This window comes from Mustela nivalis, assembly GCF_964662115.1.
Source record: "Mustela nivalis genome assembly, chromosome: 5".
Taxonomy (NCBI): Eukaryota; Metazoa; Chordata; class Mammalia; order Carnivora; family Mustelidae; genus Mustela; species Mustela nivalis.
Genome location: NC_139024.1, coordinates 106,139,716 through 106,155,093, shown reverse-complemented (window position 1 = coordinate 106,155,093; position 15,378 = coordinate 106,139,716). Strand labels below are relative to the sequence as shown.

General features: G+C 36.9%; 1 protein-coding gene across 1 annotated transcript in view; it reads left to right on the top strand.

The window, feature by feature from the left end:
* Nucleotides 1–15,378, top strand: part of EYS (eyes shut homolog) — a gene marked incomplete at its 5' end in the record, with an annotated part of 1,535,590 nt that overhangs the window by 235,281 nt on the left and 1,284,931 nt on the right.

The following is a 15,378-nucleotide window of genomic DNA, read 5'->3' as shown; positions in this document are numbered from 1 at the left end:
TCAGCCCAAATGGGCCCCAAGGTAAGATTTATGAAGTATACAAACAAAAAAAGACAAACAAAAAGACTGATAAAAGTATATGACAAGAGAAAAAAATTTATATATATATGTATATATATACATATATATATATGCAGATAAAGGAAGAACCTCGTCAAAAAGAACCCCAAGTGTAAGATTTATATACTATCAGGACAAACACAAAAACACAGAAACACTGGTGGAAAAAAAAGATGGGAGAGTGGTTACAAATTCTCAGTGTGGGCGAAGAAGGTTGTTTTCATTCTTCCTGGATGTATCTTGATATCTTTGTTAAAGGATTCAACTTTCCTAAGATACAGGAGGATTAAAAATTGGTTTACCTATAGGGATAGTATTTATTGGGTAAAGGGGATTACTTTGAAGCTTAACTCTATATGAATATTAAAAAATAAAAATAAAAAAGGAATAAACTAGACTAAACTAAACTAAAATTAAAAAAAAAAAAAAAAGGGCGCCTGGGTGGATCAGCGGGTTAAAGTCTCTGCCTTCAGCTCAGGGCATGATCCCAGGGTCCTGGGATCAAGCCCCACATCGAGCTCTCTGCTCAGCAGAGAGCCTGCTTCCTCCTCTCTCTCTGCCTGCCTTTCTGCCTACTTGTGATCTCTGTCAAATAAATAAAATAAAATTTTAAAAAAGAAATTTAAAAAATAGAAATGCAAAAGAAAAACACAGCTGTATGTATCAAAAAGTTCAGGCTAGAAGGTTATTATGGAGTTTGATGTACTGGACAGCTCACTGTGATGGTAAATAGATTAAAAAATTATCTATATAAAAAAAATGAGCCGAATAGTGGGAACAAATTAAAAATAAAAGTTGTCCTATGAAGTAATGGTGGTGGTTCTCTTGTAGTTTGTTTTTTTCTTTCCTGGTTGGTTTTCTGGAGGAGGGGCCTGCCATGTGGGTTTTCAGTCAATGATGTTCCCTGAGTTAAGTCCTCTCGTCCCCCTCAAGGGACAGAGGAAACCGGTTATTTCAGGCTTTTGTTCTCTGGAGGTTTTTATGTTTGTTCACTTTTTTTTTTTTTCCTCTTGCCTTGACCACTTGTGATGGTTTTTGTAGGTTTAGAGGAAAGCAAACTGCACCCTGACCTCCCTCTCAGTCTGTTCTTCTGTGGGTGTTGCAGAGCCCATATAAATTTCCCCTTGGCTGCTGGCAGAGCAGGTTCTGAGTCGCAGTACCTGGGGACACAGGATCTTCTGCTTGTACCCAAAACCATGGTAGTGGTGGCTGTCTGGGAAGCTCCAGACCGCCAGAGAGGTTCCGAGCAGTGATCACACACTGATATTTTCCCACTGGCCGGGGCTGGGAGTGCCTGGTCTTTCTGGGTCTAAGAGCGCCCGGCTTGCGTGCACCTCTCTCTGGAGGCTGCGGGTTGCGTGCACATCTCAGGCTCTGAGAGCGGGGCGCAGGTCCGAAAGCACCAGGCTGGGCCTTGGCACACCTCTCTTGGGGGAGAGTTTAGGGCGCGTGTCTTAGGCTCTGAAACAATGGCGCAGGTCTAAGAGCGCCGGGTGGGCCTTTGTGCACCTCTCTCAGGGGATGATGAGGGGCACGTGCATTTCAGGCTCTGTAGCAGGGCTCGCGTGTTCTGCCCTCCAGCGTGGTTCCCATTCCCTCACAGGAGCCAGACCCCTCACAATCTCGGGCACGCTGGTGGCTCAGGGACCAAGACCTGGTTTCTCCACCGCACTCTCTCTGGCTCAGCACCAGGGGAGGCTGTCCTGGGACTGGGGACTTAAGCCCCTCCCTAGCCACCCCAATTCCCACAATGTCCCCACCGCGATCCTTTGCTCTTTTGGAGTGCTTTCAACCAGTCTCCAAGTTAATGCTGGTCCCCAGATGCAGGGCACTCTTGCTCGTATTAGGGATATTATTTTCCAACAGGTTGCCTCTGGTGGCTCCCTCCCCCTTCTGTTTATCTTCCGATATCAGTCTGCTGTTCCACTCTGCTTTACCTGCCCACTGGCATCTTCTGTCCCTGCAGAGATCCAGACGTGTATAATTCTGATCTCAAGCTGATTTCATGGGTGATCGGAGTTCTTTGGTAGGTAATCAGCTCACTTTAGGGTACAGGTTGAAAAGGCGCCTCCTCCTACTTCCCCACCATCTTGTCCCCCCTGATTTGTAGCTTTTGATCATCTTCTTTTAATTCCCTCTTCACCTCTGGTAACCACAGGTCTAAACTCTTTTTCTGAGTTATTATTATATTTTTTATTTTTAGATTCCACATATAAGAGAGATCATGCAATGTTTGTCTTTGTCTGACTAATTTCACTCATCATAACGCCTTCACAGCCCATCCATGTCATTGCAAATAATAGTATTTCCTCACTTTTTGATGGTTTTGTAATACGTGTATTTGTGTGTATGTGTGTGTGTGTGTATCACAATTGATTTACCCATTCATCCATTTATGGTTCATTTAGGTGGTTTTCACGTTCTTGGCTATTATAAATAATACTACTATAAACATGGAGGTGTAGGTATCTTTTTTTCATTCTCTTTGGATATATTCCTAGAAGTGGAATTACTGAATCATATGGTAGTTCTATTTTTAATTTTTTGAGGGTCCTCCATACTGTTTTACATAATGGCTATACCAGTTTACAATTCCAACAACAGTGCACAGTGATTCCCTTTTATCCACATCTATACCACCATTTGTTATCTTTATCCTTTTTGATGATGGTTATTCTAACAAACATGAATAATACCTCATTGTAATTTTAATTTGCACTTACCTAATAACTAGTTATGTTGAGCGTATTTTCATGTACCTTTTGGTCTTTTGTATATCTTTGGAGAAATATGTATTTATTAAGGTCCTTTGCCTATTTTTAATTAGGTTATTTGACTTTTGCTATTGAGTTGTATGTGTTATTTATATATTTTGGATATTAATATCTATCCAATATATAATTTGAATTTTTTTTTTAATTTCATAGGTTTTGTTTCCATTTTGTTCATAATTTCCTTTGCTGTGAAGAGTTTTAGTTTGATGCAGTCCCACTTGTTTCCCTATTTTTTTTTCTCTTCTCTTCTTTTGTTACTTCTTTTGTTGCTTTATGTGTCGTATTCAGATAATCATTACCAAGATCATGCCAAGGAGCATTATTATTCTATTTCCTTCTTGGAGTCTCATGGTTTCAGCTATATATGTAAGTCTTTAATTCTTTTTAAGTTGATTTTTAGGAGTGATTTAAGTATAGGTTTTCATTCTTACATGTGAATATCAATTAACTCAGTATCATTTTTGAAGAAACTGTCTTGAAATATTATCAAAGGGGTGCCTGGGTGGCTCAGTCCTTAAGCATCTGCCTTCAGCTCAGGTCATGATCCCAGGGTCCTGGGATCAAAACCCTCATCGGGCTCCCTGCTTGGCAGGAAGCTTTCTTCTCCCTCTCCCACTCCCCCTGCTTGTGTTTCCTCTCTTGCTGTGTCTCTCTCTGCTAAATAAATAAAATCTTTAAAAAGAAAGAAATATTATTAAACACACACAAAACAGACAATCATATCAAAAAATGGGCAGAAGATATGGACAAACACTTCTCCAATAAAGACATACAAATGGCTACCAGACACATGAAAAAATGTTCATCATCACTAGCCATCAGGGAGATTCAAATTAAAACTACATTGAGATATCACCTTACACCAGTTAGAATGGCCAAAATTAGCAAGACAGGAAACAACATGTGTTGGAGAGGATGTGGAGAAAGGGGAACCCTCTTACACTGTTGGTGGGAATGCAAGTTGGTACAGCCTCTTTGGAGAACAGTGTGGAGATTCCTCAAGAAATTAAAAATAGAGCTTCCCTATGACCCTGCCATTGCACTCCTGGGTATTTACCCCAAAGATACAGATGTAGTGAAAAGAAGGGCCATCTGTACCCCAATGTTTATAGCAGCAATGGCCACAGTCGCCAAACTGTGGCAAGAACCAAGATGCCCTTCAACGGATGAATGGATAAGGAAGATGTGGTCCATATACACTATGGAGTATTATGCCTCCATCAGAAAGGACGAATACCCAACTTCTGTAGCACCATGGACAGGACTAGAAGAGATTATGCTGAGTGAAATAAGTCAAGCAGAGAGAGTCACTTATCATATGGTTTTACTTATTTGTGGAGCATAACAAAAAGCATGGAGGACATGGGGAGTTAGAGAGAAGGGGGTTAGAGTAAATTGGAAAGGGAGGTGAATCATGAGAGACTATGGACTCTGAAAAACAATCTGAGGGTTTTGAAGTGGCGGGGGAGTGGGAGGTCGGGATACCAGGTGGTGGGTATCATAGAGGGCACGGATTGCATGGAGCACTGGGTGTGGTGAAAAAATAATGATACTGTGATGCTGAAAATAAGTAAATAAAAAAAAAACTATATTTGTGTCTAGTTATTTAAACACTATATTAGTGTTTATTTCTTACATCCTAAAAATACATGTTTAATCATGTGCAAATTATTTTTAAAGACAAGAAATAAGCCTAAAATAGTATCTATAGGTTAGTGACTCCACAAAGTTTGTGTTATTAATACATAAATGAATCAATGCCTTTGAATACTTACTGTATGCTAGGTCTTTTGCAATACTTTTTTTTTTAATCTTTTAGAGCATATTATTCTTATAATTTATAAGGGGTTAATATTATTATCCCCAATTCACCAACCAAAAAACAGCAGCACAGAGATTAATATTAGTCTAATTTCCCAAGATTTAAGAGTAAGTAGAAAATGGGGTACCTGGGTGGTACAGTCAGTTAAGCAACTGACTCTTGGTTTCAGCTCAAGTTGTAATGTCAAATCATGAGCTCAGGTCCTGATCTCAGGGTTGGGAGGTCAAGCCCTGTGTTGCACTCTCACTCAGCACAGAATTGGCTTGAGACTCTTTTTCCCTCTTCCAATGCCCTACCCTCCTGCTCTTTCTCTCTCTCTCTCTCTCTCTCTAAAAATAAATAAATAGCCTGGTGGTGGGTATTATGGAGGGCATATATTGCATGGAGCACTGGGTGTGGTACATAAACAATGAATTTTGGAACACTGAAAAGAAATAAAATGAAAAATAATAAATAAGTAAAATTTTTTTAAAAAAGTGTAAGTAGAACAAAAGTATGTTGGGGATAACAGCTTCATGTTCTGGTTCTATAATGGGTATAATGCTCTAATGTCTTTCAAATGATTTGGAAATATGACATAACATCATAAAGCTTATCAGCCATTCCCATGACTTGCCTTTTTACTTCTCTATGTAGTATGTTTTTATTTATTGTAGTATATTTTTAATTAATATTTTCTATTTGAAAAGCTCTCTACATTGCACTGTAGAAAACATAAAATCAAACGTAATACATTTCTGATTCACAAAGACCTTACTGTATCTTTGGTGAGCTATATATTGATGGCATATTACAATATAAAGGAGAATATGGTCAGAAAACTAAGATGAAAACTCATGTATATATCCAGTACGTATATATCCATGCATATACATGTATACATATGCATGCACATATCCCTTTTAATGCTTGACAACACACTTCCTGGGTGCTAGGGACTTAGTGTGTCCTCTGGCCCATGGCTCAATCTCCACTTTAGGACTGAACCACTCGTTCATCTAACTACTTGAGAGTGTTGACATGTGATAACACTCATACAAGTCTACAAATTGCCATTATACTCACACACACACAGAATAAAATCTATATATACAGAATTATATTGGATTATACTGGATGAAACAAAATTATATATATATGTATATATGCAGAATAATACATATTTAAAGAATTATATATATGTATCTGTTTCTCTATTTGTGTGTGAGTATACGTGTATATGTGCATGTGTACATGTGGTGGAAGTTTATAAAACAATAGATTTTGAGCAAGATTTCATAACTCAGACAAAATTCTCATTTGCAGTTCAGCACTTTGAACTAAATTTCACTGTCATGGGTTGTTTTCCAATAAGCTCACACAGTCTTATTGTTCTTTCATTATCAATGCTGTGTTCACTGGTCTCAAAATAATTCAGCCCTTGTAGTGTCTGTCCAAATAGCTGATTTTTTAAGCTTTTGAGAAAAATATCTGCTGTCATTCTCTTTTTATTCCCACATTCATTTCCTGTTTTTTTATTTCCATATGTGATCTATGATCTGCAAAAAAGGGAAAAAAGAAAACAACTGAAATTTATGCCTCATGTATATAACAGTAGTACAACTAGAAAGAACAAAGGAAGTTGTATGTGCCTAAGGTACAAATGGAAGGTTTAATCCTTTTCTTGTTAATACCTGATTAATTTCATATAAGAATCTTAAAAATTGTGAAGGAAATGGAGATAATGGAGAAGGAGAATATGACAAAAAGAAAAAAAAAATAGGAGAAGGAAAGACACATGGAGTCAGATGCACCATAACCTATAGGAGGGGTTAGATCCAGAGGTGAAAGAAAGGAGAAATTTCTTTTATTAGAGGGAGAGAGAAGAAAGAGAGGCATAAAAATGTTACTTTATTGGAAGTCTATATTGAATTGGTCCTTGAAGAAGAAGGCAGAAATGCTTGTTTAGAGTTGTGGAAAGAAGCAGGAAGAAAGGCAGACATAGCAAAAGAAGAATGAATGTAATACTTCAGTGTGACTACATCAGTTACACAAAGTGGGACAGTGTGAAGTGAATATGGATAGGCTGTTGAAGAAGACATTATGAAAGGACTTGAGTTCCTTGTTGAGATATTTGATTTGTGTTCTGGAAATATGAAAACAGCGTTGAACAATTTTGATCAAAGGAGAGAATTAGATGGAACTATACCATCACCTTAAAGTTACTGGGCATATTTCAGTTACCCTGTTAGATTCTCTTCCTTTAAGAAATTGGGATTGTCTTACTCCATTTTAAGCAACCTGTTCAAAATCACACGGAAAGTCATGTATCCTTGTTCTGGCTAGCTAAAAACACAGTGATCATTCATTTGTATCTTCCTTTCAGTTGGGAAAATTTGGTGGGACTATGGAAGTTTCTTCCATTGAAAAAGAATCCAAAGGTTAAGTAATGGTAAAATTCTACATAAAGAAAGTTAGATGAATAAGAAATAGATGTTGATCCTTATATGAGATCACTCACAGATGCTCTGAGTTGCTAATATCCCCTTATTAAATGTTGTAGTGACAACAGGAAAACTCTGGCTGAGTTGGAATTCAGCATTAGTAATAGTCATGTCAGAGTTTGGGGTGCCTGTTACCCCCGTGATTTTCCGGGACTTGTTGGTTTCCTTTTAGTCTTTCATAGCTTCCTGCTTCACTGGCAGTTGTAATGTTTATTTATTTACCACTCTCTTCTGTTTTGAAAGATCAAATGACATTTCCTAAACTAATTCATTTCTTTAATATTTGGTTATAATACTTTTACCATCCTGACAATTCAGTAAGTGTAGAATCCCTGCATGCCTTGCTCCGGGAAGATACTGCCTGCAATTTTTGTGTACCATGACCAGGACTTTCCCTGCTGTCAGCAATCCATACTCCTTAATTTCCAGAATTCTTACTTTCTTGATTCACCTTCCTTCTACTTTTAAGAATGCTGTGTGCTGTAGGTTTTCCTCCTAAAAGACTAATTTTATTTTGAGAATTATTCTTAAACTTCAACAACACTCATTAAGATAGAGACATTTACCTACATTTAATATGATGAAAATGCTGACAAATTTAAAAGCTAGAAATTTGTATTTAAATTATAGATGAAGGGAAGTAAAACCTCTATATATTTTTAGAGCTTTGAAGAATTTCATACAAATTATGATTTCCCCATCCATGACACTTAATTAGGGAGAGCATTAGTGTAGATAGGAAAAGGACCTAGTATACTAGGTTTTTGTTTTGTTTTGTTATGTTTTAATTCAATAGCCAACATATAGTACATCATTAGTTTTTGATGTAGTGGTCAAAGATTCCTTAGTTGCATATAATACCCAGGACTATTAGTATACTAGTTTTTTTTTTAATTTATTTTTTATAAACATATATTTTTATCCCCAGGGGTACAGGTCTGTGAATCACCAGGTTTACACACTTCACAGCACTCACCAAAGCACATACCCTCCCAAATGTCCATAATCCCACCCCCTTCTCCCAAACCCCCTCCCCCCAGCAACCCTCAGTTTGTTTTGTGAGATTAAGAGTCACTTATGGTTTGTCTCCCTCCCAATCCCATCTTGTTTCACTTATTCTTCTCCTATACTAGTTTTAAGCCAGTTAAGAAGTATTAGGCTTAAAGCTGCGTATCAAACAATAGAACACACTAGAGTGAAGGGGATATTTTGACAAAATAGTTTCTAACACAGGTCTTGTTTATATCTTAAAAAGTGACATTAATGAATTACCACTTCTGGTTCTACATTCCTAGTCTGGGGTTACTGTTGTGGGAGCAAGTCCTCATTTATGTGGGTGATCTGAGTGAAAGTTATTTCACATTCTAAAGGAGATGAGGTGGATTGATTTTAAGGGCAGCTTTCACCTATAATTGCAACCAGTCTGTCTCTAATACTTGAGCACAGCTCACTTGTGTTTATTCTTGTGTTTTAAATTCATAGTAAACAAAGGGCAATTGTCATAACAAATGGAATTGCTTTGCAGTAACAAAGAACCTGTTTTCAGAGGTTGGCTGTAACTAATTGTGCAAGATTCTAGAATCTTTTCAGGGCTTCTAAGAGAGAAGATGAGAATAGAATAGTATCATCCTCTCCCCACCACCCACATCCCCCTCACCCCCCGCAGCTAGGATAGTTTGTATGTCATTTGGATTCAACCCTGGATTAGCCATGAGATATTAACTGATTTTTAACAGTGATTAACTGAGGTTTAGAAATAGAAATGTTTTCCTTGTCAGCACTTTTTTTTTTAATTTAACAAAGATATTTCTAATAGTAGGTAGTCTTTTATAAAAGACTTGGCATATATGGGTCATTTATATTTAGGGAATATATTATATATCAGCATATGGCCTCAAAAATATATAAGTTTAATAAATTAGTTATAAAGTAGCATCTTTACATGAAATGGTAGAAATGTCAATTCTACTAGCATATATTATACAAATGTATGAAAGTGTTATATTATGAAAGAGGTTTTAAATAAAATCCATAAAAAAAGCATAATTAGATACCAGGCTCAACAAATGCCAACAGATCTTTGATTAAATATTATATGCGTTCTGCACTCAATTGCAATGTTTGTGGGGGTTTTCTCTGCACACCACCAGTTTTTGGCATTTGATGGGTATCATGGAGTTCAACTTAATTCTGACATTATCTGCCTAGAAATATTCTGCAGGTTAAGGACTCAGCTGCTATGTGTGCTTCTGACCAATTGGCTACAGATTGGAGGTTCCACCAACTCCCTTCAACTCAAGATGCCAATCACAAGTCCATGTTGTAACCTGTACTTCTGGCCAGCTGGCTATAAATCAGAAGTTCCTAAAGGCCCCTCTTTGGTTTTGATTAATTTGCTAGAATAGCTCTTAGAACTCAGGAAACTCGTTTACTCACTAGATTAATGATTTATTACGAAGGACATTAAAGGATACAAAACAACAACCAAATGAAGAGATACATATGGTGAGGTCCCCAAAAAAGGAACTTCTGCCTATATGGAATTTGGAGCCTAGAATGTGATATGTGGAGGCATTCTGATTCCCCATCCATCCTAGTAGCTTTCTGGATCCTCTCTCTCTTTTATTATTATTGTTTTTTAAATAGAGGCTTCATTGCATAGCACTGGCTATTGGTGATTGAATTCAACTTCTGGGCCCTGACCCCTCCCTGGAAATCAGGGGTTGGAATTGAAAGTTCTTTCCCTCTGGGACGCCTGGGTGGCTCAGTTGGTTAAGCAGTTGCCTTCAGCTCAGGTCATGATTCCCGCGTCCTGGGATCGAGTCCCACATCGGACTCCTTGCTCGGCAGGGAGCCTGCTTCTTCCTCTGCCTCTGCCTGCCATTCTGTCTGCCTGTGCTCGCTCTCTCTCCCTCTCTCTCTCTGATAAATAAAATCTTAAAAAAAAAAAAAAAAAAAAGACCTCCCTCGAAAGTTCTTTCCCTCTGTTCATGGTTGGTCTCCCTGGCAACTAGCTTCCACCCTCAGGTGAGTTTGAGAGTCAACTCACATATTAGGAGACATGTTTATCCCTTTGATCATAGGGGATTCCAAGAGTTTAGGAGTTTAGGTTTCTGTGACTGAAACATGATGAGGACCAAATGTAGATTTCTTCTTTTTTTCTTTTTTTAAATTAGGTTCAGTTAGCCACTGTATATTACATAATTAGTCCTTGATGCAGTATTCAGGGATTCATTTGTTAAGTTTAACACCCAGTGCTCATCACAGCATGTGCCCGCCTCAGGATTTGGTAATCCCTGTCACCCTATATTTCTTACTCTAAATCAAAATATCCCAGTTATATACAGCTCCTTGAAGAATTTACAGTGAACAGAGGAAAAGAAAATAGATGATTAAATAAAGTAACTTTAATTGAAGGAGATTATGTAAATCATGAGGGAAAGAGGGTTGAATAAATAGTAGTCATTATTATAAAATAATATTTGTGTGTCAGATATTTATTGTATATACCCTAATACTATTAAAACATTGAATAGAAGTCAAGTTAATGCATCTTAGAAAATAATTATGTAGAAGATTTTACTAATATGATCCTAAAAGTACCACAACTTTGACAGTCATATGTAGAGTCATAGCACTAAATACTTCCTTTGGATTTCTATCAGTATTATCAATTTGCCTTTAAGAAATGTGAAATTTAAATTGTTTATCTAAGATAAAAGTAAGTCAGTTGAAAGAAAAATACATTTACTTTTTAAGTTCTTGGTTAATCCATACTGATTTATTTATCTGATGAAGTAAAATTGTACAATACTGATTCTTTGTTCTAATTATCTATATTAAAAAGTTTTCTTCCTCTTTTAAAGGTTTGTGAGTCTAATACTGTGGAAATTGAATAAATGAATGCAATTCTGCTCTCTGCTTCAATGGAGCTGTCAGAATTGTGTCAACAAATTTGTCTGTTTATACCCAGAAGGGAAGCTACTCTAAACAATGTGTTTTTATTAAGACAGACGGTATATAAAAATTGGCATAAGTTACTAAAATTCTTCACGAGACGTCTTGAAAGATAGTCTAATATTTCCCAATCAATATGTTGTTTCTTAAATCTCATCTGCATTAGTTTATCTTATATCTATTTATCTGTTTACTTCTATCAATCTTCCCAAAACAAATAAGTTATAATTTTGCATATATTTTCTTAAATTGATAAATGTTTATATAATTAGTTATTTAATGTGTTACCTATCTAGAAAACTAAGAATTTATATATTTATAGTGGAGAAATGATAGATCTTTTTCAAGTTATGGCATAATCAAAATATATCAAGAATGGTCCGGAAGTATAGCAATGAGTAGATAGCAGTAAGAACTCAGAATCTGTTTATTATATATATCCTTTATTATTAAAATACCAAATGCCTTTATTCACAGAATGTGGACAAAGTGCAGTGTAGATACAAGATTATGTTTTTGTTTTCCAATGCAGTTACTTTTTAAGAATGTCTTCATACATAATTCCCTATTTGGAAGTATTCTGAGATTCTGTACTTAAAGTAAAAATTTGTCATTATGATTTTAGCAAAGATAGCAGCCTGAGATGTCTACAACTAAAATTAGTGTTTTCACGTATTTTTCCCTTCTTAATATTTATCCCGTTTGCATGAAATAAATTGAACCATTTGGTTTCGTGCATGTTTCAAACAAGTAATAAGCAATATTATATGTATTCATGGTTTTGTGTTTTTTTAATATAAACATGAACATGACTCATATAAGTTGGTCTATTTATGTGGACCATATCCATAACCTCCACCATTAGAGAGGTTGAAATACAAGGCCAAAATGGGTATGACAATCAGGTGAATGGTAATCTCAGAAAGAGTGATTTTATTATTAACTATGCTTGACTAGGTTAGATCATTTATGTTAGGAAAATAAATCTTGACATTTATATGGATAATTTTGTGGCTTACTTGTCAACCTTCCTGTGAGACATGGGTCTGATTAAACTCTGATTGAGAATGAGAACTGTAATACATTATTAATGAACTCAGGGTAATTGTAAAGTTTTATGACTTAGGGATCAGTGGAAATTGGTTCCATGGTCAGTTTGAGAAATTATGAGAATACACCTTGCACCGACAGTGCTGATAGCTTAACATTAGTCATGGTCTTCCCACAGCCATGGCCTGTGACAGCACTAATGATAGTCATTTTGTAGCATGACCATGCATTAGAATACATTTAGAGGAGCATAAAATGTCAAATATTGGAGTAAAGATTTTTTGGTGGTTCTTGGCACAAGAAGCCTTATATTCCCAGAAATTCATGTTTCTTGGAATTATGACCTATGTGTAGTAATCTCAAGATTAATAGAAAAATATTGATTAAAAGTCAATCCACTGATTTTTTAAAACAAGTATCATTTTGGACTTTTAAAACCATATTGATAATCAAAGCCAAAGAAAACAACATGAAAGTTGTTTTTTTAAGTGACAGTTACGTCAGTAAATTATTTTTCTCATTTTTTAACAACACAGGATAGGATAAAAGCAAACATAGATCTAACATTTTTGAGTGATTTCTTCAGGTAACCAAGTAATATTAAGAATTGTTAGTTTCAAATAATAATATTTTGGGGGTACCTGGGTGGCTTAGTCATGAAGTGTTTGCTTTCAACTCAGGTCATAATCCCAGGGTCCTCAGATTGAGCCCCGCATCAGGCTCCCTGCTCAGCGGGAAGCCTCTTTCTCCCTCTCCCACTCCCCTCGTATGTGTTCCCTCTTTCACTGTGTCTGTCTCTGTCAAATAAATAAAATCTTTTAAAATAATAATAATATTTTGTATGATAAAATAAAATATTATAAATTTACAATAAAAATATCAAATGGTGGATATTTTTTTTTTAACTTTTTATTTTTTATAAACATATATTTTTATCCCCAGGGGTACAGGTCTGTGAATCACCAGGTTTACACACTTCACAGCACTCACCAAAGCACATACCCTCCCCAATGTCCATAATCCCACCCCCTTCTCCCAAACCCCCTCCCCCCAGCAACCCTCAGTTTGTTTTGTGAGATTAAGAGTCACTTATGGTTTGTCTCCCTCCCAATCCCATCTTGTTTCATTTATTCTTCTCCTACCCACTTAAGCCTCCATGTTGCATCACCACTTCCTCATATCAGGGAGATCATATGATAGTTGTCTTTCTCTGCTTGACTTATTTCGCTAAGCATGATTCGCTCTAGTTCCATCCATGTTGTCGCAAATGGCAAGATTTCATTTCTTTTGATGGCTGCATAGTATTCCATTGTGTATATATACCACATCTTCTTGATCCATTCATCTGTGGATGGACATCTAGGTTCTTTCCATAGTTTGGCTATTGTGGACATTGCTGCTATAAACATTCGGGTGCATGTGCCCCTTTGGATCACTACATTTGTATCTTTAGGGTAAATACCCAATAGTGCAATTGCTGGGTCATAGGGCAGTTCTATTTTCAACATTCTGAGGAACCTCCATGCTGTTTTCCAGAGTGGCTGCACCAGCTTGCATTCCCACCAACAATGTAGGAGGGTTCCCCTTTCTCCACATCCTCGCCAGCATCTGTCATTTCCTGACTTGTTGATTTTAGCCATTCTGACTGGTGTGAGGTGATATCTCATTGTGGTTTTGATTTGTATTTCCCTGATGCCGAGTGATATGGAGCACTTTTTCATGTGTCTGTTGGCCATCTGGATGTCTTCTTTGCAGAAATGTCTGTTCATGTCCTCTGCCCATTTCTTGATTGGATTATTTGTTCTTTGGGTGTTGAGTTTGCTAAGTTCTTTATAGATTCTGGACACTAGTCCTTTATCTGATATGTCGTTTGCAAATATCTTCTCCCATTCTGTCAGTTGTCTTTTGATTTTGTTAACTGTTTCCTTTGCTGTGCAAAAGCTTTTGATCTTGATGAAATCCCAATAGTTCATTTTTTCCCTTGCTTCCCTTGCCTTTTGCGTTGTTCCTAGGAAGATGTTGCTGCGGCAGAGGTCGAAGAGGTTGCTGCCTGTGTTCTCCTCAAGGATTTTGATGGATTCCTTTCGCACATTGAGGTCCTTCATCCATTTTGAGTCTATTTTTGTGTGTGGTGTAAGGAAATGGTCCAATTTCATTTTTCTGCATGTGGCTGTCCAATTTTCCCAGCACCATTTATTGAAGAGGCTGTCTTTTTTCCATTGGACATTCTTTCCTGTTTTGTCGAAGATGAGTTGACCATAGATTTGAGGGTCTATTTCTGGGCTCTCTATTCTGTTCCATTGATCTATGTGTCTGTTTTTGTGCCAGTACCATGCTGTCTTGATGATGACAGCTTTGTAATAGAGCTTGAAGTCCGGAATTGTGATGCCACCAACGTTGGCTTTCTTTTTCAATATCCCTTTGGCTATTCGAGGTCTTTTCTGGTTCCATATAAATTTTAGCATTATTTGTTCCATTTCTTTGAAAAAGATGGATGGTACTTTGATAGGAATTGCATTAAATGTGTCCCATGCTCCTGGATTGGAAGAATAAATATTGTGAAAATGTCTATGCTACCTAAAGCAATCTACACATTTAATGCAATTCAAACGGTGGATATTAAAAGAGCCAGAATAACATAATGGGTAGGCCATAGGCTTGGAAACAGAGGCTTGGAAGAATCCAGGTTCCGGTATATCTCAGTTGTCCTAGATTATTTATTTATCCTCACTAAACTTGCTTTTGTTATCTTTGAAGTGGAAATGATAGTGATTTTACTAAAAGGATTTTTCTAAAGAATCACTGAGTTGTAGACAGTGGTCATTTCAGTACCTAATACATAATGATCACGTAAGGTATTTCCATTATTATAACTTCAACTCAGTAATGTTACTTAGTAAAAATGTATTGACCATCTAAAGTAGTACTTCATGACGAAGCTAGTATCAAAATGACTGTATCATACTTTTCTGTTAAAATGAAAGGATGTAGGAGTCATAACTGTGAGATCTACTTTGAAAAACAGATATGGTAGGGGCGCACGGGTGGCTCAGTTGTTAAGCGTCTGCCTTCGGCTCAGGTCATGATCCCAGGGTCCTTGTATCCAAGTCTCTCATTGGGCTCCTTGCTCTGCAGGCAGCCCGATTCTCACTCTCTCTCTGCCTGCCTCTTCCCCTGCTTGTGCTCTCTAAGTCTCTCTCTCTAGCTCCATCTCTCCCTCTGTCAAGTAAAT